Raw genomic sequence first — 24097 nt, 5'->3', positions numbered from 1 at the left:
TACGCAGCACATAACAAAGAAGAAATCAGAGAACATTTGAGTCATTGTTAGTGCATACAGAACGCTCTTTTGTGACTCTGAGTTTACAGCCGAGGCCTTGCAAGAAATCCTGTCACAGAATGTTCTGTCCTCACAGGCCGCTGAGCCGTTGTCAGGATGTGACTTGAATTGGACTGTGACAGACGGAGTAGGATAGGTTTTTAATGTTTATTTTCCAACAATGGAGTTTTTTCCTTCTATCGTTTACCACTCGTACAGTAGGTGGCGGCATGCACCTGACACTTGTTTGCGGACCGCCATAATACCGTAGAAGAAGAAGAACAACAACAATGCCAGTCAAAGCGGAAGTTGCTACCTTGTAAGAGAGTAGCTGAAACGTTCGTGCTTGTAGCCTACTATAAATATATCCTATTTTCAATCTCCAAAATGCAACAGCCACAGGATAACTTTGTTTGAAAGTCATAAAGGATCATTAGCCAAAACTGACGAGATAAAGCTAGCTAGCTACCTCATTTTCCACGTGGAAAAAAAGGAGGACAGGGACTTGCTAACTACGTTAGCTTGCTAGCTAGCTGGCTTTTCTACAAGGAATTTGGTGAGTTAAATAGCTAGCTTCTGTTCAACAACAGCTGTAGGCGGATTAATGTTTTGTGCACTTAAGAATGACGAATGTTGACAGTCTAGATATGACGATATCGTCAATAATTCCAGTTTAGTGGTTCGTGAACAAACACGGCAGTGCAGGCCGGGTCCTGGCCGTTCTGCCGCTCTAGACGAGACCACAACAACAAAAAAGCCGCCCTCCGCAAAACTAGAATGGTGTAGTCAGTGTCTGAGTGGTACCGTTTGTAAAACAGACATTTCCATTGTGTTATTAGTCCTGATTCCCGTGACTAATCATTTTGGCTGTTTAAGCTCAGAATATCAGCTACCCAATTTTTATCAGTGAGCCTATTTGCAATGAGTCAATGTATTTACACAGCAGGAAATGCTGAACTATTTGATTTTTTTTGCTATGATCCGTTCGTCAAAAACCATTAAGAAATATAAACTTGTAATCACTGATTATCATGATTTAGCCCGCAGGGTGAAACTCCTGGACAGCAGGTGTGGGTAGCCTGATTTTTAGGGTGTAGTATTTGTTAAAATGTCATTCACACTGAATAGCTTTTTTATTGCCTTTGTTTCGGCTATTTGATCGGAGAAGCGTGCATGCATGGTGTAAAAAGTGTCTGTTTCACGACATTGTCATAGATTATTTTTTGACGGAACGTTGATGGAGCGCCATAGCGGTGCATCTCTCCAACAGCACCCTGGAGAAGCACGGACCAGCTAAATATTTTGCGAAAATAATTAATTATTTTGTCTGCCACCAATAAGAATAAAAAATGACTTAAAATGACTCATTATAAATCATAAAATTTATGTTTCACTTACAGTCAAGAGGGTTGACAACTAAGCCGCATAAAACAGATCTTCGATGTCCCAATACCATGGCAACGGGTTTGAGCTGTTAAACAAAACAGATGCATCAATTCGTTCTTTTAAATTTAAGCTATAATATAAAATTCTCTCCAGAAATAATTCTCAGTGTATATGGGGTATTGAACAGACAGATCGGTGCAGACTCTGCCATGCAGACAAATAATCAATAGCATGTCTCTTTGGTCCTGTCCTTTAGGGCTGGGTGATATGGCTCAATAGCGTGTCTCTTTGGTATTGTCCTTTAGGGCTGGGTGGTATGGCTCAATAGCGTGTCTCTTTGGTCCTGTCCTTTAGGGCTGGGTGGTATGGCTCAATAGTGTGTCTCTTTGGTACTGTCCTTTTAGGTGTGGGCAGTCTGGCTCAATAGCGTGTCTCTTTGGTACTGTCCTTTAGGGCTGGGCGGTATAGCTCAATAGTGTGTCTCTTTGGTACTGTTTTTTTAGGTGTGGGCAGTCTGGCTCAATAGCGTGTCTCTTTGGTACTGTCCTTTAGGGCTGGGCGGTATGGCTCAATAGCGTGTCTCTCTGGTACTGTCCTTTACGTCTGGGTGATATGGCTCAATACTCATATCTCCGTTTATGTTCAAATTTATGGGCGACTCACGATATATCTTGATATTTTAAAATGTTATCCTCTAAATAAGCTTTGTTGTACAATTTTAAAGGTAAAATACACTGCATTTAAAAATGGTGAGAAATAATTGAATGAATTCAGAGCTTGTGAAATTATACCAAGCTGGTCCCGTGTGGCTCAGTTGGTAGAGCATGGTGTTTGCAACGCCAGGGTTGTGGGTTCGATTCCCACGGGGGACCAGTATGGGGGGGAAGAAAAAAAAATGTATGAAATGTATGCATTCACTACTGTAAGTCGCTCTGGATAACAGCGTCTGCTAAATGACTAAAATGTAAAAAAAAAAAAAAATGAATATTGTCCTTCCACAACGATAAGACCCACTAATAATTTAGTAAAAATAGTTGTACCTGCTTTTTTATGCTATCACTGATCTGGCTTTCAGGTCTGTCTATACAAATGCCCTTTTTGTTACAACTTTAACCAGAACCATGCATAATGCACATTCACTAATAATGTAGCAGGCATTCTAGAACATTAACACTGGTCTCATAAACAGTCTCTCCAGCACAAGCCCACGTGCTAGTGAGTAGCCAACTCATATTTATATTTCAAGTTTAGAATCTATGTGCTAGCTAACAAGGCATAGCAGTTGAATTGTTATAAAAACACACCTTTCAGTCAGTCTCCAGCTGTTTGAACAGCATGCTAGCCTGTCCACTTTGTTCACATGTTGAAACCAAGTGGCCTACCTTATTTCTCAGAATGAGAAAGATTTGCCAATTCCTTATATAATTGTTTTATTCTAATTGCACATTCATAAAACACAGACTAAACAGCCAGTATAACCGTCTTTATTTGACTAAAATGCTGCTAGCTGTACGTGGTACTGTAATGCGCTCGCGACAAAATGAGCATTTTGGCATCTGTTTTAGTAGTCTGCTCTGCTTGAAATGTGAGGAGTTGAAACATGAACAGGGATTGGTTCGAAAGGTTAACGTCTCCTCTATTACAGTAAAATTATGTCTCCATGTGTTTCAGTGTCCATATGACCGAGTGTTAGACCAAACCTCAAATGCAAATAGCGAGTTGAAACTGCTTGTCAGCGACGAAGAAGTGATCTCTCATCTTTATTGTTGTGAGTGGTAGGGACTTGGGAGAAAGAAACCAAGAGAGAGGTTTCACTCGCCAAAATTAGCCCAATGTGTTTCTATGTGCTTATTTTGAACCTAAGCTTGTTGCCTGCTTTCACTTTGGGACAACAACTCCTGTTGTTAGGGAGGAGACATGAGCATTTCGTCATTATATACAGATATCTGATGTAAATGGAGAAAGTGCACTCAGCACAGAAGGACCAAAAAGACAAGATGAGAACAAGCGGACATAAACGCTCATAAAAAATAAAAAAAAACTTGATTCTGCAATACAGGCATTTGTAATCTTTCGCAAAAACATACATTAGAATAAATCAAATGAAATTGATATATCGCCCAGCCCTACTGTCCAGTAGGTGTCTAGTTTCTGGAGTCAGGTTCAGGAACAATATCAGGGTGTGGTTGGTCCTGCACACTATATTGCTGGGAGACTTGAAGGACCACCGTCAGTCAACAGGAAATATCATTGTGCTCTTGGGTTAAATGTTTATTTTTGGGGACGTTTGGTCAGAAATATTGCAGATGGCGGGGTTGAAGTCCCTAGTGAGACACCATGGGAGAATGGAAGGATGTATTGCGAGAGGAAATGGTAGAATGATGATTTCCTGGGAAAGATGGGTTGATCTGATGCTGTCTGAAGGGTGGAATTGATTGTGTTGGAAAAATTATAAACGCAAATGTACAGTATAAATGTTTGAGGTCCTCCAATCGGGTGTGAGGGTGGGATTATTGAGGTCCTCCAATCGGGGTGAGGGTAGGAATGGGATTATTGTATGTTTTACATTTAGCTATTTATGTTTTGTGTTTTTGTTTCATGCTGTGAGAGGTGTGTCTGCTGGTCCTGGTAGTTTCATGCTGTGAGCGGTCTGTCTGCTGGTCCTGGTAGATTCATGCTGTGAGAGGTGTGTCTGCTGGTCCTGGTAGATTCATGCTGTGAGCGGTGTGTCTGCTCGTCCTGGTAGATTCATGCTGTGAGAGGTGTGTCTGCTGGTCCTGGTAGATTCATGCTGTGAGCGGTGTGTCTGCTGCTCCTGGTAGATTCATGCTGTGAGCGGTGTGTCTGCTGGTCCTGGTAGATTCATGCTGTGAGCGGTGTGTCTGCTGGTCCTGGTAGATTCATGCTGTGAGCGGTGTGTCTGCTGCTCCTGGTAGATTCATGCTGTGAGCGGTGTGTCTGCTGGTCCTGGTAGATTCATGCTGTGAGCGGTGTGTCTGCTGGTCCTGGTAGTTATGGGTGCGCTCACTTCCACTTCCATGCTCACTTCCATGCATCAGACTGCCCACACTTCCATGCCCGCCTGGGCGTTCCAAGTCCCGTGCTTGAAAAATCCTTTTGGGCCTGGGCGGGGCCTTGTCGATGTCTCGGGGCGAGTGGGGGCATGAGCACCCACTGACCAGAACACCTTCTGACCCTCTGATGTTGTCCGGCCATTTGTATTGTCTGTGTATTGTTGTTTTAAAGAAAATAAGAAAATCAATCTATATACAGTATCAGTCAAAAGTTTGGACACACCTACCCATTCAAGGGTAAAGAATAATAGTGAAGTCATCAAAACTATGAAATAACACATATGGAATCATGTAGTAACCAAAAAAGTGTTAAACAAATCAAAATATATTTTATATCTGAGATTCTTCAAATAGCCACCCTTTTCCTTGATGACAGCTTTGCACACGCTTGGCATTCTCTCAACCAGCTTCATGAGGTAGTCACCTGGAATGCATTTCAATTAACAGATGTGCCTTGTTAAAAGTTAATTTGTGGAATTTCTTTCCTTCTTAATGCGTTTGAGCCATCAGTTGTGTTGTGACAAGGTGGGGGTATACAGAAGATAGCCCTAGTTGGTAAAATAACAAGTCCATATTATAGCAAGAACAGCTCAAATAAGCAAAGAGAAATGACTGTCCATCATTACTTTAACACATGAAGGTCAGTCAATCTGGAAAATTTCAAGAACTTTGATGAAACTGGCTCTCAAGAGGACCGCCACAGGAAAGGAAGACCCAGAGTTACCTCTGCTGCAGAGGATAAGTTCATTAGAGTTACCAGCCTCAGAAATTGCAGCCCAAACAAATGCGTCACGGTGTTACAGACACATCTCAACATCAACTGTTCAGAGGAGACTGTGTGAATCAGGCCTTCATTGTCGAATTGCTGCAAAGAAACTACTACTAAAGGGCACCAATAATAAGAAGAGACTTGCTTGGGCCAAGAAACACAAGCAATGGACATTAGACCAGTGGAAATGTTTTCTTTTAGTCTGGAGTCCAAATTGGACATTTTTGGTTCCAACCGCAGTGTCTTTGTGAGACGTGGTGTGGGTGAACGGATGATTTGCATGTGTATTTCCCACCGTAAAGCATGGAGGAGGAGGTGTGGGGGTGCTTGTCTGGTGACAATGTTTGATTTAGAATTCAACGCACACTTAACCAGCATGGCTACCACAGCATTCTGCAGCAATATGCCATCCCATCTGGTTCGGGCTTAGTTGGACAATCTTTAGTTTTTCAACAGGATAATGACCCAACACACCTCTAGGCTGTGTAAGGGCTAGTTGACCAAGAAGGAGAGTGATGGAGTGCTGCATCAGATGACCTGGCCTCCACAATCCCCCGACCTCAACCAAATTAGGATGGTTTGGGATGAGTCGGACCGCGGAGTGAAGGAAAAGCAGCCAACAAGTGCTCCGCATATGTGGGAACACCTTCAAGACTGTTGGAAAAGCAATCCAGGTGAAGCTGGTTGAGAGAATGTCAAGAGTGTGCAAAGGGTGGCTACTTTGAAGAATCTCAAATATCAAATATATTTTGATTTGTTTAACACTTTTTTTGGTTATTACATTATTCCATATGTGTTATTTCATAGTTTTGATGTCTTCACTATTAATCTACAATGTAGAAAATAGTAAAAATAAAGAAAAACCCTTGAATGAGTAGGTGTTCTAAAACTTTTGACCGGTAGTGTGTAACAAAAACAGGCACTGCTAATCATGGGGTGACTTCAGCGCTCACCTAAATACCCCATATACCACTTGGGTGAGAGAAATTGTCATTGTTTTTGGGCAGAATTATGTGAGCTGTTATGTGTTGTTGGCGGTGCGTCTTGTTCAGTTTAGCTCAGAAAATACCGCCCTCATCAATTAGCCACACTTGTCGGCCACCTAATCCTGCCTAATGGGCGGGGACTGACTATTACCCGAAAGTTCCCGCCCAACTATGTCGGTGAACGTTAGCTAGTCTGATAATGCCCTGTTTAAAAAGATGATCAGCTCAAATCAACCCTAGTTTTAATTTTCATGTCGCCGCCTTTAAACTACGTTCTGAATAGCTGCAAAAATAGCAGCAGATTTTTGTAATTAATTTGGTTGCGGCAATGTTGAAATTACGTCATTAGTCGAGATCTGAGTTCCCTTCTTTAGATCAGGAGACTGAGCCCCAAGACGCTAATGTTAAGCAAGACAAACTCATTTGCACGATTTCACTAAATATCATCAATATCATTTTTTTGGGGGGGGGGGGGGTGAATTAGAGCTTGTTTTGTGAAAACAAATCGTATTTTGGTGGCCTCTGGTACATTTTTAATGCCAGATTAGATTTTCAATTTGCAACTGTCAGGGAATAACACTGATCACATTTTTTCACACGTTTTACAGTGTTAATTTCATCAACTGTTGTATGATATGAGATAAAACACAAACATTTTTATTCTGCACTGGGCCTTTAAAGAATTTCTGTAAGAGTAGAGCAATATAGGTATGATTTGAACAATCAAAACACATTTTATTTGTCACGTGGCAATTACAACTGGTGTAGACTTTACTTTAAAAATAAAATAGTAACATGAGTAATAAAATAAAATACAGAATTGCACTGTATACTGGGAGAACCAGTACCAGATCAATGTAGAGCTATATACAGGGAGAACCAGTACCAGATCACTGCATCTATATACAGGGAGTACCAGTACCAGATCAATGTGGAGCTATATACAGGGAGTACCAGTACCAGATCAATGTGGAGCTATATACAGGGAGTACCAGTACCAGATCAATGTGGAGCTATATACAGGGAGTACCAGTACCAGGTCAATGTGGAGCTATATACAGGGAGCACCAGTACCAGATCAATGTGGAGCTATATACAGGGAGTACCAGATCAATGTGCAGCTATATACATGGAGTACCAGTACCAGATCAATGTGGAGCTATATACAGGGAGTACCAGTACCAGGTCAATGTGGAGCTATATACAGGGAGTACCAGATCAATGTGCAGCTATATACATGGAGTACCAGATCAATGTGGAGCTATATACAGGGAGTACCAGTACCAGATCAATGTGAAGCTATATACAGGGAGTACCAGTACCAGATCAATGTGCAGCTATATACAGGGAGTACCAGATCAATGAGCATCTATATACAGGGAGTACCAGTACCAGATCAATGTGGAGCTCCAGTAGACAGCTGGCGTGTGCTGTGTGGAGGCATCAACTCGTGTACTCTGCTCCAGAAGTTGTGACTCGCGGGAGTATGGTGGTGCTTGAATGAACGGCCAATCATATTGCTCAGCTACAAATAGCATGACATTTACGTGTGTAGACTGCGTCAGAGCAGGAAAATGTTGAACTGGAATGCAAAAATGCGCGGAAAAGTTACTGGCCCTGTCATGGGAGTGACTGGCGAGATCCACTGAACTGACTGACACGTTTTACGGGCCCAGCGTTCATGTCGGGCCCGGCACGCGAAATAAAATAAATGATTGTACCATAAAACAACAGGCTAAGTGTTAGCAGGTGGGCTACAGTCATTGGACCGTATCCCCAACGCTATAGACCATGTCTCGTAAATTAATCAGAGTTTTTAAATGTCCAAATTCATCAATATGCTGAAATAAATTGTGATTTTGTTGAAGACCAAGACATATAAATCCCTCTCTACATACACTTGTTCAGATTACTTGTATTTTGCTAAAATACTACCTTTTAAAAACTGCTCACGCCCCAATATTTACCAAGCGGTCACTCCAGACTGAAATTGATTAGTTTGTTCTACTGTAATAAATAGCGCGCATATTAATCACTCACATCGAAATCAATGAAAATGGGACAATAGCCGCAGAAACATCTGCCGTTTGTCCTCTTCTAAAAAGACCGACCACAACGAACTTGGGAATACTTCCATACCTGTTGATAGATGACAACCTGTAGTAGTTATTTATCAACTGAAGTGTTCCTGCTGTCTTCTTCTACTACAGGTGTATGGACTTCCTGCTGTCTTCTACTACATGTTATCTAAAGTGTATGAACTTCCTGCTGTCTTCTTCTACTACAGGTCATCTAAAGTGTATGGGCTTCCTGCTGTCTTCTTCTACTACAGGTCATCTAAAGTGTATGGGCTTCCTGCTGTCTTCTTCTACTACAGGTCATCTAAAGTGTATGGACTTCCTGCTGTCTTCTTCTACTACAGGTCATCTAAAGTGTATGGACTTCCTGCTGTCTTGCCATTGACTGCATTGTCATTGTTCCCACCAGCAGGACAACATGAGTGGAGAGAAGGAAGCATTGCTGGAAGAAATCGAACAGAGTTTACATCCTCTAACAGAGGATAATTTACGATACCTGTGTGAACGCTGTGGAATAGATGGCTCCCAAGTTAAAGGAAAGAACCATCGCTCGTTGCGACGTAAAATCATGGAGGAAATGTGGGAAAATGCAGATTCAGTCAATTCGGAGGAGCAGGGAATGTCTTGGTTACTCCGACTGAAAGATGACATCAGAAAGATACATGAAGAATCTACTGTGGCACCCATGAGTCCCAGCCAGTCTAATGATGATGCTACAGACTGCGACGAAGAATGGAACGTGGAGGACAACGATGGAGAGGGAGATTCAGATTCGATGTCATCAAGTAGGAACAATGGTGTGTGTGTATTAGAAGACAATCTGCTTCTGTAACAGTTCATTGATTGGTCAATATTTATTAATTGACCCATATTTGCTGAACGTAACTATTCAGTGTTGTATAGCAGCTCATCTGTGTTGGATGGGGAAGATACTTCAACACTAGTTCATTGTGAAATACTTTGGTACATATGAGGAACCTTAACTTCATGTCTTTGTTTCACAGGGGACAACCCTAACGGTCGCTCGCTCAGTGGGAGGGTCTTATCATCTGGGAAGGCTCGAGGATTGAAAGAGATCCAGCGACCTTATAGCTGTGATGTATGTGAGAAAAGTTTCCCACATTTAGGAGACCTAAAGAGACACCAGAGAATACACACAGGAGAGAAACCATATGGCTGTGATCAATGTGGGAAGAGTTTTCGTCAGCCAGGGCAACTGACTAAACACAAGCTAATACACACTGGAGAGAAATCTTATTGCTGTGATCAATGTGGGAAGAGTTTTGCTCGAGCTGATTCCAGGACTGAACACAAGCGAACACACACAGGAAGGAAATCTTATGTCTGTGATCAATGTGGGAAGAGTTTCACTACCTTAGGAGCACTGACTATACACCATAGAATACACACAGGAGAGAAACCATATGTCTGTGCTGTATGTGAAAAGAGTTTCCGTCAGTCAGGACAACTGACTATACACAAGCGAACACACACAGGAGAGAAACCATATAACTGTGATCAATGTGAGAAGAGTTTTGCTGAAGCTGGTTCCCTGACTGAACACAAACGAACACATACAGGAGAGAAACCATATGTCTGTGATCAATGTGGGAAGAGTTTCACTACATTAGGAACACTGACTATACACCAGAGAATTCACACAGGAGAGAAACCTTATGTTTGTGCTATATGTGGAAAGAGTTTCCGTCAAACTGTACAACTGACAAGGCACAAGAGAACACACACGGGAGAGAAATCTTATAGAAGCTTTGATCAATGAGGGGATTTGATCATCTCGCCTGGGTTGCCCCGGTGCGAAGTGTTTGCATCTGGTGAAAGGTGATTGCATTCGTTTTAGGACCAGGAAAGCCCATGGCAAAGTAGGCTCAAAACAAAAGTGACATATTTAAGCTTGTGGAGTAATGACTAGGATTCTGTTTTCAAAAGCAAGAAGTGATTGCTTTTGATAAAATCATTTTATCTGCCTTCTCAATGAAAACTCATTTGAGCACACATTTTATGGAAAAGATATGTATGTTTCTGGACGATGCACCATGCTGGCTTGACCGAGTGATGCAGATTACTGTTACATTTGAGAAGGGCACTCCTCCATCACCACTTTCGCCCCTTTACGTCACGGACCATAGACGGGGGTCGCACGGCTTACACAAGCTAACACACACTGGAGAGAAGCCTTTCCAATGCTCTGTGTGGAAAGAGTTATACCAACATAAGGCTTTTTGAAATCTCAGGAGAGAAACCATACCTCTGTGCTATATGTGGAAACAGTTTTCCGTCAGGCAGTACAACTGATTAGACACATGTTAACACACAGGGGAGAGGGCTGTGATCAATGTGGGAAGAGTTTTGCTCGAGCAGATTACCTGACTGAACACACACAAACTCACAGTTGAAGATGCATCAGCGAACACACACTGGAGAGAGACATTACAGATGTGTGGTCTGCTGTGAGTTTAGTTTATTAGATCCCCATTAGCTACAGGATTTTGGATCCCCATTTTTCACGGTTTTGGTACTGTGAAGAAACTCAGTGGTGTGTCTGGTGGGGTATCTACAGTGTATTCGGGAAGTATTCAGACCCTGGGGGTGAAGGACCTTGGTCAGGGCGGTGACCAAGAACACGATGGTCACTCTGACAGAGCTCCACAGTTCCTCTGTGGAGATGGGAGAACCTTCCAGAAGGACAACCATCTCTGCAGCACTCCACCAATCAGGCCTTTATGGCAGAGTGTCCAGGTGGAAGCCACTCCTCAGTTAAAGACACATGACAGCCCGCTTAGAGTTTGCCAAAAGGCACCTAAAGGACTCTTAGACCATGAGAAACAAGCATCATGCTGTGGGGATGTTTTTCAGCAGCAGGAACTGGGAGACTAGTCAGAATTGAGGGAAAGACGAATGGAGCAAAGTACAGAGAGATCCTTGATGAAAACCTGCTCAGGACCTCAGACTGGGGTGAAGGTTCACCTTCCAACAGGACAATGACCCGAAGCACACAGCCAAGACAACGCAGAAGTGGCTTCTGGACAAGTCTCTGAATGTCCTTGAGTGGCCCAGCCAGAGACCGGACTTGAACCCGATCTAACATCTCTGGAGAAACCTGAAAACAGCTGTGCAGCGACGCTCCCCATCCAACCTGACAGAGCTTGAGAGGATCTGCAGAGAAGAATGGGGGAAACTCCAACTATAGGTTAGTGTCATACCCAATAAAACTCAAGGCTATAATCGCTGCCAAAGGTTCTTCAACAAAGTACTGATTAAAGGGTCTGAATACTTATGTAAATGTGATGTCAGTTTTTAATTTTATTTGTATAAATTTGCAACAATTTGGAAAAAACTCTGTTTTTTTGCTTTGTCATTATGGGGTATTGTGTGTAGATTGATGATGAAAACAATTTAATCAATTTTAGAATAAGGCTGTAACGTAACAAAATGTGGAATAAATCAAGGGGTCTGAATACTTTCTGAAGGCACTTTGTCTGTTCTGAAGTGTATACAAATACATTATACAAGTGGTTAGGTGTTTTCATCACACAAATATTTCTTAAGGCAAGAAGTAGTCAATTTCTCCTCAACTCTCAACCATAAAAGACTATCATCCATGTTGTTTATGTTAGTTATATGTGTGTAGTTAAAGGGCAAGGCGTGCTGCTTTGTTTTGAGCCAGGTTTGCTAGGTCTTTCTTTTCTGCACCATATTACCAGACAGTAATCAAGATGGGACAAGACCAGAGCCTGGACAACTAGTACAGTTGATCTTTGTGTCAAAAACACAGACACACCCCTCCCCATCTTCACAACAACTTAGTCAATATGACTTGACCATGATAACTTCACCCCATCTTCACAACAACTTAGCCAATATGACTTGACCATGATAACTTCACCCCATCTAAACAACGACTTAGTCAATATGACTTGACCATGATAACTTCACCCCATCTTCACAACAACATAGTCAATATGACTTGACCATGATAACTTCAACTTGTTCAATGGATACACACCCTTCACGCACAACCCCAGTTGAGGTATAGGTCTAAGAGAATGGTTTGAACCAAATACAATGCTTTTTAGATGTATTTAAGTCCAGTTGATTCTGTCAGTCCTTGCTAAGAGTCTCTGTGAGCTCCCTGGCTGTAGGTGCTGATGTGTAGAGTCTGCAGTCGTCAGCAATACATAGTCATTCTAGCTTCTTGTAAGACAAATGGCAAATCATTTGTAAAAATAGAGAAGAGTAAGTTTTGTGTGTTGGTTTGATGGCATGTTGAGGGGTTATATTTACTTTACGACCTACTGTTAGTGCTTTCATCTTAAGATGACAGAGACAGTGACTTTAAAAACGGGTTCATATTGTCAATTAAAATAATGTTATAATGTAGAATGCTTTGCCAATGTTATAGGTACAGTTTTCATGTTGTAATTCAATGTTATAGGTCGAGTTTTCATGTTGTAATAAAATAGGTAGAATTCATGTTGTAATTCAATTTAATTAAAATTGAACGCATATGTGCTTGTAGTTAATACATGCCCCTGTATTTTTGTTTTTAATTAGAATAAATACGAAGCTCCTATAAACTTTGGCATTCTTTTTTTCAACTTATTCTTCTGAGAACAACTAAAAATGTATTTTTTTAAACCTAAAGTAAGATTAGCTACACGAAACATCATCCACGTAGACACACAATAATTTTGTATCTCCTGTTGGGGAAAGACTAATGAACGGGCTGCACCGTCACTATGGGAGCTCTGTTAAATTGTGCATAGAAGCAATATTTTTTTTTAAACTCTGCAAACGGTTAAACTCGTGAGATATAGATTTTTTCTGTAAAGTGGGTAACATAATACTATCATCCTAAATTGAAATGTTGATTTATTTGTACATATTAGATTATTTTATATTGCGCTGTCTTTCCTTGATGTTTTGATCCAAATGGACACCATACGTTTCAACTACATTACGCAAGTTCACGTTTTGATCACGTCGAATTTAGGTTAATTAGACATCATTTTTACCTCAGATTGGTGCTGTTAATGTAAAAGTTTATAGTTATCACGATGACACAGTCGATTGCTTAATAAAACAGATCAATATCTTTGGTGTTGGTACGCTTGTCGGTTGCAGGTCTTAGAACGCTACTGCCAATTTCAAACTCAAATGTTATGAATAATGCAGGACACTATAAAAATCACTGGCCACACACCAATAAACTATCACTCAAATACAGTGCCTTCGAAAGTATTCAGACCCCTTGACTTTTTCCACATTTTGTTATGTTACAGCCTTATTCTAAAATTGATTAAATAGTTTTTCCCTCATCAATCTACACATAATACCCCATAATGAGAAAGCAAAACCATTTTTTTAGACATTTTTGCTAATTTCTTAAAAAAAAAAACGGAAATATCACATTTACATAAGTATTCAAACCCTTTACTCAGTACTTTTGTTGAAGCACCTTTGGCAGTGATCACACCATCGAGTCTTGGGTGTGATGCTACAAGCTTGGCACACCTGTATTTGGGGAGTTTCTCCCATTCTTCTCTGCAGAAGGGCTATTCCTTCAACCTCATGGCTCGGTTTTGCTCTGAAATGTATTGCCAACTGTGGGACCTTATATAGACATGTGTGTGCCTTTCCAAATCATGTCCAATCAATTGAATTTACCACAGGTTGACTCCAGTCAAGTTGTAAAAACATCTCAAGGATGATCAATGGAAACAGGATGCATCTGAGCTCAATTCTGAGTCTCATAGCAAAGGGTCTGAATACTTACGTAAATAAGATATTTCTGTTTGCAAAAATTTCTAAAAGCCTGTTTTTGCTTTGTCATTATGGGGTATTGTGTGTAGATTGCTGATTTTTTGTATTTTATTTAATCCATTTTAGAATAAGGCTGTAACGTAATAAAATGTGGAAGAAGTCAATAGGTCTGAATATTTTCCCGAAGGCACTGTACTTTCCCAACCCTTAGCGGTTTTGATATCTCATGTCAAATGAAACAAGTTAAATACCAAAGCAACTTATTTGTTTCCTCCCCCGTTTCAGGCAGCCTTCCAGAATCTCCATCCGACATTCTAGAATTTAGATGACTGTCTTCAACTAATTATCTTCTAACCAGTGATGTAAAAGTTATTCTCAGATTCGGTGTGGCTTTTGAGTAGTGCTAGTTTGATTTCAAGGTGAAATTGATAGGAGTGATGAACAAAAAAGTGTAGTGTTACACTTATCGTGATGTGCGACCCACTTGAATCAAAACGCAAGACATTGAAATGTGTCCGCCTGTCTTCTGCAGGTTGTCCTCTAACCAGTGATGTAAAAAAATATCTCCAGTTTCCATGTGGGTAGGGAGGTGACCGAGAACCCAATGACCACTCTGACAGAACTACAGAATTCCTTTGCTGGGATGGGAGAACCTGACAGAAGGACAGCAGTCTCTACAGCACTTCAACCAATCTGGGCTTTATGGGAGAATGGCCAGATTGAAGCCACTCCTGAAGATGGAAGCCACTCCTGAGAAAAATGAAAAAGTTACATGACAGCAGGCCTGGAGTTTGCAAAAAGGCACTTGAAAGACTCGGAGCATAAGTCAAAATATTCTGTGGTCTGATGAGACAAACATGTAACTCTTCAGCCTGAATGCAAGCTCTATGTTGAAAACCAGGCATAGCTCATCACCCGTCTAACACCATCCATACCTTGATGCATGGTGGTGGCAGCATCATGCTATGGGGATGCTTTTCAGTAGCAGGGACTGAAAGACTGGTGAGGATAGAGGGACAATGAATGGAGCCAAATACAGGCAAATCCTTGATGAGAACTTGCTTCAGAGTGCAAACGACATTAGGCTGGGGCGGAGATTTACGTTCCAACAGGACAATGACCCAAGCATACAGCGAAAGCAATGCTGGAATGGCTTCAGAACAAGAACGTAAAAGTCCTTGAGTAGCCCAGCCAAAGCCCAGACTTGAATCCCATTGAAAATCAGTGGAAAGACTTGAAGATTGCTGTTCACGCTGTGCCCCATCTAACCTAACAGAGCTTGAGAAGATATGCAAGGAAGGGAGAAAATCCCCAAATCCAGATGTGCAAAGCTGATACACACATACCCAAGACGACTCAAAGCTGATACACACATACCCAAGACGACTCAAAGCTGATACACACATACCCAAGACGACTCAAAGCTGATACACACATACCCAAGACGACTCAAAGCTGATACACACATACCCAAGACGACTCAAAGCTGATATACACATACCCAAGACGACTCAAAGCTGTAATCACCACCAAAGGTGCTTCTACAAAGCATTGACTCTGGGGTGTGAATACTTATGTAAATTTGATATTTCCGTATTTAATTTTCAATAAATTAGCTAAAATTACTAAAAACATGTTTTCACTTTGTCATGATGTGGTATTGTGTATAGATGGGTGAGACAAACATATTTAATCAATTTTCATTCAGGCTGTAAGACAACTAAATAAGTTAAAGGGTGTGAATACTTTCTGAAGGCACTGTATAAGTGTAGAATAGAGTAGATTTTTCCTACCCATTCTTCTAAATCGATACTCGATTTCTCTGGCCTGTGTGACTGAACGCAACAACGCCAGTCAAAGCAGAAGTTGCTACCCTGCTAAATATGGAAGCTGAACGAGTCGAGCTAGTACTAGCCTTTAATTAAGCAAGGTATCCTCCTCTGAATTTCCGAAATACATCAGCCACAGGATAACTTTGTTTGGACGTCGTAAAGGACCATTACCCTTAACTGAATAGATATAGCTAGCGTGGAAAAAATACGTTAGCAAGCTAGCCGGGATTTTCTACAAGAAATCTGGTGAGTTGGCCAGTTGCAGTGCACTCAAGGACGACTGTTTGCAGTCTAGCTATTTATGACGACAATGTTACTAATTAGAGTTTTGTGAAGTGCAAACAAACACGGCAGTGCGACTATCACCCTGAAGTTATGTTCCCGCCCAACTACTCGTCGGCGCATGTTAGCCTGATACTGTTTGTTCCCTTTAAAATCTGAATAGCTCAAATCAACCATACGGTTTTATTTTCCAGTCAATGCCTTTAAACGACGTTATGAATTCCTGCCAAAAAACCAACGATTTTTGTAGTTGATTTGGTTGCGTCCATGTTGAAATTACGTCATTAGTCGATATCTCAGAGTTCCCTAATTTGGCTAAAAATAAGCAAGACAAACCCGTTTTGGAGATATCTGAATATCATCAAAATAAATAAATCACGTTTTTGGAATCATTCAGCAGTTTTTACTTGATAAAAAGTACGTTATAAACGTAAGTTGAAAAGTATGCTGTCATTGCTTCCTGTTCACGAGACATTTTGATAAATAGCCTAATGTCATAACACATTAACAGTTTTAATGTCACTCCATAACCAATACGCAGGAACAGTTCGTGATATTGAAAACCTAAAGATACAATTTACTACCTAAAAAAATTATAATGATGGCGCCGGAGGGGATGGCTTCCGTTTATGGGCTACTAACCATTTGTAGTCTTTTCTTCCGGCTTGTTTAACACATTTTCTAAATATTGTTTCTGCCACCAGCTCTTATGACCATAAAGTGTGTTAAAGCTGCGTCTATTCGTTTCTGGTATCAGAACAAAATAGTCAGCACATAGTAACTTCTGATTTAGCTGTACTTTAATTAATGCAAACACGTGTATGGTAAATATGTCGTTCGTATACGGTCTCTCTGTGACACCTCGCAGGGCAAACAGAGAAGAGGGCGTCACATTCTATTGTTCTCTCTTTTATACTCTGACAGAGATAGTTCCCACTCAATGCTGGCCTGTCAGAGGGAGGAGGAGCATGGTTTAAACTTGCTCCTCCTATTGTCGGCGTGCAGTCTGGTCCCAGCCTAGTGACGCACTTCCTGTCGCCGGGTGTCGTTCTTCCTGTCTTCAGCAGTTGATTTATCCGTAGTTTATATACTTAATATTGTAGCATAGCTTCCCCGGTATATTATAAAGGTTATGCATACAAATAGCCAGTTTAACCCTAACAAGTGCTTATAGTTATCAGAACAGCGATTACTCACCTCGAACTGGAGGTGAGTCATACGCAAAGGACTTACTGTTCCGCCCGGACCAGGCACAAATCCCCTTCATTCACATGAAGAGGAGACGCCGATACAGGGGCCACAGATCCGGGTGTCTTGTGAGAGTCCTTCGGCGAGTGGGTAAACCGCCTCTACCATTCGTCCTATTGACGAACGTGCAATCATTGGAGAATAAACTGGATGCGCTCTGTTCGAGACTATCCTACCAAAGGGACATTAAACACGGTAATATCTTACGCTTCACTGAGTCGTGGCTGAATGACGACATGGATAATATACAGTTGGCTGGATTTTCCGTGCATCGGCAAGACAGACCATCTACCTCCAGTAAGACGAGGGGTGGTGGACTGTGTATTTGTCAATAACAGCTGGTGCGCGATCTCTGATATTAAAGACGTCTCAAGGTTTTGCTCGACTGAGATAGAATACCTCATGATAAGCTGTAGACGACACTGTTTACCAAGAGTTTTTATTTACATTTTTTTGTAGCTGTCTATTTACCACCACAAACCGATGCTGGCACTAAGACCGCACTCAATGAGCTGTATAAGGCCATAAGCAAACAAGAAAATCCTCATCCAGAATTGGTGCTCCTAGTGGTCGGGGACTTTAATGCAGGGAAACTCAAATCTGTTTGACTTAATTTATACCAGCATGTCACATGTGCAACCAGAGGGGGGAAAAAAACTCTAGACCACCTTTACTCCACACAGAGACGTATACAAAGCTCGCCCTCCTTTTGGCAAATCTGACCATAATTCTATCCTACTAAAGCAGGAAGTACCCGTGACTCGCTCAATACAGAAGTGGTCAGATGACGCATATGCAAAGTTACAGGACTGTTTTGCTAACACAGATTGGAATATGTTCCGGGATTCACCTGATGGCATTGAGGAGTACACCACATCAGTCACCGGCTTCATCAATAAGTGCATCGTTGACGTCATCCCCATAGTGACCGTACGTACATATCCCAACCAGAAGCTATGGATTACAGGGAACAACCGCATGAGCTAAAGGCTAGAGCTGCCGCTTTCAAGGAGCTGGACACTAATCCAGACACTTATAAGAAATCCCGCTATGCCCTCCGACGAACCATCAAACAGGCAAAGCATCTATACAGGACTAAGATTTCATCCTACTACACCGGCTCTAACACTCGTATTACAAAGGGAAGCTCATTTGCGAGCTGCCCAGTGACACGGGCCTACCAGACGAGCTAAATGACTTCTATGTGCGCAAGCAACACTGAAGCATGCATGAGAGCACCAACTGTTCCGGATGACTGTGAGATCACGCTCTCTGTAGCCAATATCAGTAAGACCTTTAAACAGTTCAACATTCACAAGGCCGCAGGGCCAGACGAATTACCAGGACGCGTACGCAGAGCATGTACTGACAAACCTGCAAGTGTCTTCACTGACATTTTCAACCTGTCCCTGACCGAGTCTGTACCTCCACGTTTCAAGCAGACCACTATAGTCCCTGTGCCCAAGAACACCAAGGTAACCTGCCTAAATGACTACCAACCCGTAGCACTCACGTCTGTAGCTTTGAAAGGATTGCCCCAACAGATCCACAGATGACGCAATCTCTATTGCACTCCACACTGCCCTTTCACTCCTGGACAAAAGGAACACGTACAGCTCAGTGTTGAACACCATAGTGCCCTCAAAGCTCATTGCTAAGGACCTTGGGACTAAACACCTCCTCTGGAACTGGATCCTGAACTTCCTGACGGCCACCCACAGGTGGTAAGGGTAAGCAACAACCTATCTGCCACGCTGATCCTCAACATGGTAGACCCTCAGGGTTGCGTGCTTAGTCCCCTCCTGTACTCCTTGTTCACCCACGATTGCGTGGCCAAGCACGACTCCAACACCATCATTAAGTTTGCCGACGGCACAACGGTGGTAGGCCGGATCACCGACAACGATGAGACAGCCGATAGGGATGAGGTCAGAGACCTGCATCCGACCGCAATGCGCTACAGAGGTTGCCGCACGGCAAGTGGTACCGGAGCGCCAAGTCTAGGTCCAAAAGGCTCCTTAACAGCTTTTACCCCCCCAAGGCATTAGACTGCTGAACAGCTTCTATCCCCAAGCCATAAGACTGCTGAACAGCTTCTACCCCCAAGCCATAAGACTCCTGAACAGTTCATCAAATGGCTACCCGGACTATTTGTATTAACCCCCTTTTTTTGTGCTGCTGCTACTCACTGTTTTATTATCTATGCATTAGTCACTTTACTCCTACCTACATATACATATTACCTCGACTAACCCAAGCAGACATTGAATATCCCTTTGAGCATGGTGAAGTTATTAATCACACTTTGGATGGTGTACTTGAATGAAACTGTAACCATTTTAGAGTTTAACCATTTTAGAGAGTTGAACCATTTTAACCAGGAGTTCTACAAAGAGTTGTCATAGAGGCTACACAGCAGCCTGTGCGTTCGCCCTCCCTACAACTTTCTTTATTTTCTTCTTCTGGAGAAGGTGTCTCAAGATGACATTTTCACAATTTCACTAATATCATCAAAGTCAATAAATCATTGCAGTTTTTTTTTACCTGATTTAAGTAGAATCCTGTTGAAAAAAATAAGTTGACATTTTATACTGTTGCTGCTTCCTGTAATTATAGCAAAGTGTCAAAACACCAGTTTTAAATGTCCAAATTCATCGTCAATATGCTGAAATGAGTCGTGATATGTTGAAGACCAAGACATACAAATTACTCCTTACAAACACGTGTCGCTCTTGTGCTCAGATTAGTTGTATTTTGTTACTACACAATTTAACAAAATACAAGTATCTTAACTACTCACGCACCAACATTTACCAAGCGGTCACTCCAGACTGAAATTTATTAGCTTTTTCTAATGTAATCTATAGTGCGCACAAATTAATCACTCACATCAATATTGTATTGAAATCAATGAAACTGGGACAATAGCTGTGGCAGCACCTACCATTTGCTCTCTTCTGAAAGACAAACCAACACAATCTTGGGTATACTACATATATACCTGTTGATAGATGAAAACCTCATACCCAGCCATACTGTGTATTAATACTGTGTTGTGATGTATCATTCTTCTATTACAGGTGTATGGACTTCCTGCTGTCTTCTACTACAGGTCATCTAAAGTGTATGGACTTCCTGCTGTCTTCTTCTACTATATATCATCTAAAGTGTATGGACTTCCTGCTGTCTTGCCCTTGACTGCATTGTCATTGTTCCCACCAGCAGGACAATATGAGTAGCGAGAAGGAAACATTGTTGGAAGAAATCGAACAGAGTTTGCACCCTCTATCCGAGGATAATTTACTTTACCTGTGTGAATGCTGTGGAATAGATGGCTCTCAAGTTAAAGGAAAGCACCATTGCTCTTTGCGTTGTAAAATCATGGAGGAAATGTGGGAAAATGCAGATTCAGTCAAATCGGAGGAGCAGGGAATGTCTTGGTTACTCCGATTGAAAGATGACATCAGGAAGATGCATGAAGAATCTACTGTGGCACCCATGAGTCCCAGCCAGTCTGATGACGACGAAATGGGTAAGAAGAATAGGGTCGCGGCAGGGGTCCATGTGGGTCAGAAGAATGGGGTCGCGGCAGGGGTCCAATGTGGGCCAGAAGAATGGGGTCGCGGCAGGGGTCCATGTGGGTCACGGGATGAAAATAGCAATGATAAAAAAATAAAAATACATTTTATAAATAGATTTCCGGGATGGAAGAGCGCTATCTGACGACTGAAACCAAATAGAATATGTAGAAAAAAAGAATGTGTGTGTATATATATATATATATATGAGAACTTTGAAAGGGATAAAGCTCCTAGACAATCAGGTTCTTTTGATAGGGTTCTAATGTTTGAGCATAGGAATACAGCATTAGCCATGTCACAATGGGTAGAATTGTAGGAAATTATCTTAAACTGCAACATTTTCTTTCAGTTCCATGGCTGTGTGTGTGTATGTATATGTGTTTTCACCGCTCAACCCTTATTGGTTGGTTGTGACACAATACATCTGTATCGGTGGGTCAAGAAGCAAAAAAAATTAGACTACCATCTGCTTCTGTAATAGTTAATTAATATTTATTAATTGATCCATATTTGCTGAACGTAACTATTCAGTGTTGTTTAGCAGCTCATCTGTGTTGGATGGGGAAGATACTTCAACACTAGTTAATTGTTAAGTACTTTGGTACATAGTGAGGAACCTTAACTCATGTCTTTGTTTCACAGGGGACATCCCAAATGGTCGCTCGCTCAGTGGGAGGGTCTTATCATCTGGGAAGGCTCCAGGATTGAAAGTGATCCAGCGACCTTACAGCTGTGATGTATGTGAGAAGAGTTTCACTCAGTCAGGAAAACTACGACGACACCAAAGAGTACACTCAGGAGACAAATCTTACAGTTGTGATCATTGTGGGAAGAGTTTTGCTCATTCTGGAGCCCTGACTATTCACAAGCGTCTACACACTGGAGAGAAACCTTACAGCTGTGATCAATGTGGGAGGAGCTGCAAAGATGCCACAGCCCTGAATGAACACATGCGTACACACACAGGAGAGAAACCTTTTAGCTGCTGTGTCTGTGGAATTTGTCTTTCTCGACAAAGCAACCTGAATGTACACATGCGTACACACACAGGAGAGAGGCCTTACATCTGTGATCAATGTGGGAAGAGATACACTCATGCAGGTGAATTGACAAAGCACATATGTGCCCACACCAGCGAGAAACCCTACAGCTGTGATCTATGTGGGAAGAGATTCGCTCAGTCAGGAAACCTGACGAGTCATCAGAAAACCCACACAGGCAGAGAGAAAAACGAGGCAGGCGGCGGAATAAACGAGGCAGGCGGCGGAATAAACGAGGCAGGCGGCGGAATAAACGAGGCAGGCGGCGGAATAAACGAGGCAGGCGGCGGGAGAAGTCAGGCAGGTGGAGAGGGAATCTACACAGGAAAGATACAGGAAGAATCTACTGGGGTACCCATGATGCACAGCCAGTCTGATGATTCAGGTAAGAAGAATGGTGTGTATTAGACTACAAGCTGCTTCTGTAACAGTTAATTAATATTTATTAATTGACCCATATTTGCTAAACGTAACTATTCAGTGTTGTATAGCAGCTCATCTGTGTTGGATGGGGAAGATACTTCAACATTAGTTAATTGTTAAATACTTTGGTACATAGTGAGGAACCTTAACTCATGTCTTTGTTTCACAGGGGACAACCCAAATGGTCGTTCGCTCAGTGGGAGGGTCTTATCATCTGGGAAGGCTCCAGGGTTGAAAGAGATCCAGCGACCATATAGCTGTGATGTATGTGAGAAGAGTTTCCCTCATTTAGGAGACCTAAAGAGACATCAGAGAATACACACAGGAGAGAAACCATATGGCTGTGATCAATGTGGGAAGAGTTTCTGTACATCAGGACATCGGATTCTACACAAGCGAACACACACAGGAGAGAAACCTTATAGCTGTGATCAATGTGGGAAGAGTTTTGCTCGAACTGATTACCTGACTGAACACAAGTTAACGCACACTGGAGAGAAGCCTCATAGTTGTGATCAATGTGGAAAGGGCTTCACTCGGCCTAACTGCTTGGCCGCACGCCGCACACAAGCTAACACACTCAGGAGAGAAGCCCTACCTCTGCTCAGACTGTGGGAAGAGCTTCTATACACCAGCAAAGTTGAAAGAGCACGAGCGATCACACAAAGGAGAGAACCCTTACGGGTGTGGTCTGTGTGGGAAGATCTTTGCTTGTTCAGGTTCCCTGACTAAACACAAGCGTGTACACACAGGAGAGAAAGCTTTCAGGTGTGGTCTGTGTGGGAAGAGCTTTGCTTGTTCGGATTCCTTGACTAAACACAAGCGTGTACACACTGGAGAGAAACCTTACAGCTGTGATCAGTGTGGGGAGAGCTTTGCTCGTTTGGGAGCCCTGACTATTCACAAGCGTCTACACACTGGAGAGAAACCTTACAGCTGTGATCAATGTGGGAAGAGCTGCAAAGATGCCACGGCCCTGAATGAACACATGCGTACACACACAGGAGAGAAACCTTTTCATTGCTATGTCTGTGGAATGAGTTTTTCTCGAAGAAGCACCCTGAAAGTACACATGCGCAGACACACAGGTGAGAAGCCTTACAGCTGTGATCAATGTGGGAAGAGATACGCTCATCCAGGTGATTTGAAAATACACATTAGAGTACACACCGGAGAGAAACCATACCGCTGTGACCAGTGTGGGAAGAGCTTCACTCAGTCAACAAACCTGACTAAGCACAGACGTGTTCACTCTTGAGAGAAGCCCTAAAGCTGAGATGTATGTTGTATGAACTTCACTAAGTCATGCTCTCTGGTAAGACACAATAGTAGGAGTCACACTGGAGAGAAGCAGTACAGCTGTGATGTATGTGCGATGAACTTTGCTTATTTGTATCTTATTTCATGGGCTCATATTGTAAATTAAATCATGTAGAATATTTTATAATTGCTATAGTAAGAGTTAATGTTTTAATTCTATTTAATTCAAATTGAATCCATATGTTAATACATACCACTTTATTTTACTTTTAATAAGATTAAATACAAAGCTCCTTTATAATAAATGGCTGCTATGAA

At 42.0% G+C, this 24097-nt stretch overlaps 1 pseudogene; it reads left to right on the top strand.

Annotated features, from left to right (window-relative positions):
* Positions 1 to 274: 274 nt before the first annotated feature.
* Positions 275 to 24097, top strand: LOC115178893 (zinc finger protein 271-like; annotated as a pseudogene).

Source organism: Salmo trutta, chromosome 38, assembly GCF_901001165.1.
Source record: "Salmo trutta chromosome 38, fSalTru1.1, whole genome shotgun sequence".
Classification (NCBI taxonomy): Eukaryota; Metazoa; Chordata; class Actinopteri; order Salmoniformes; family Salmonidae; genus Salmo; species Salmo trutta.
The sequence above is the reverse complement of the archived record's forward strand: the minus strand, read 5'-3'. Positions and strand labels throughout refer to the sequence as shown.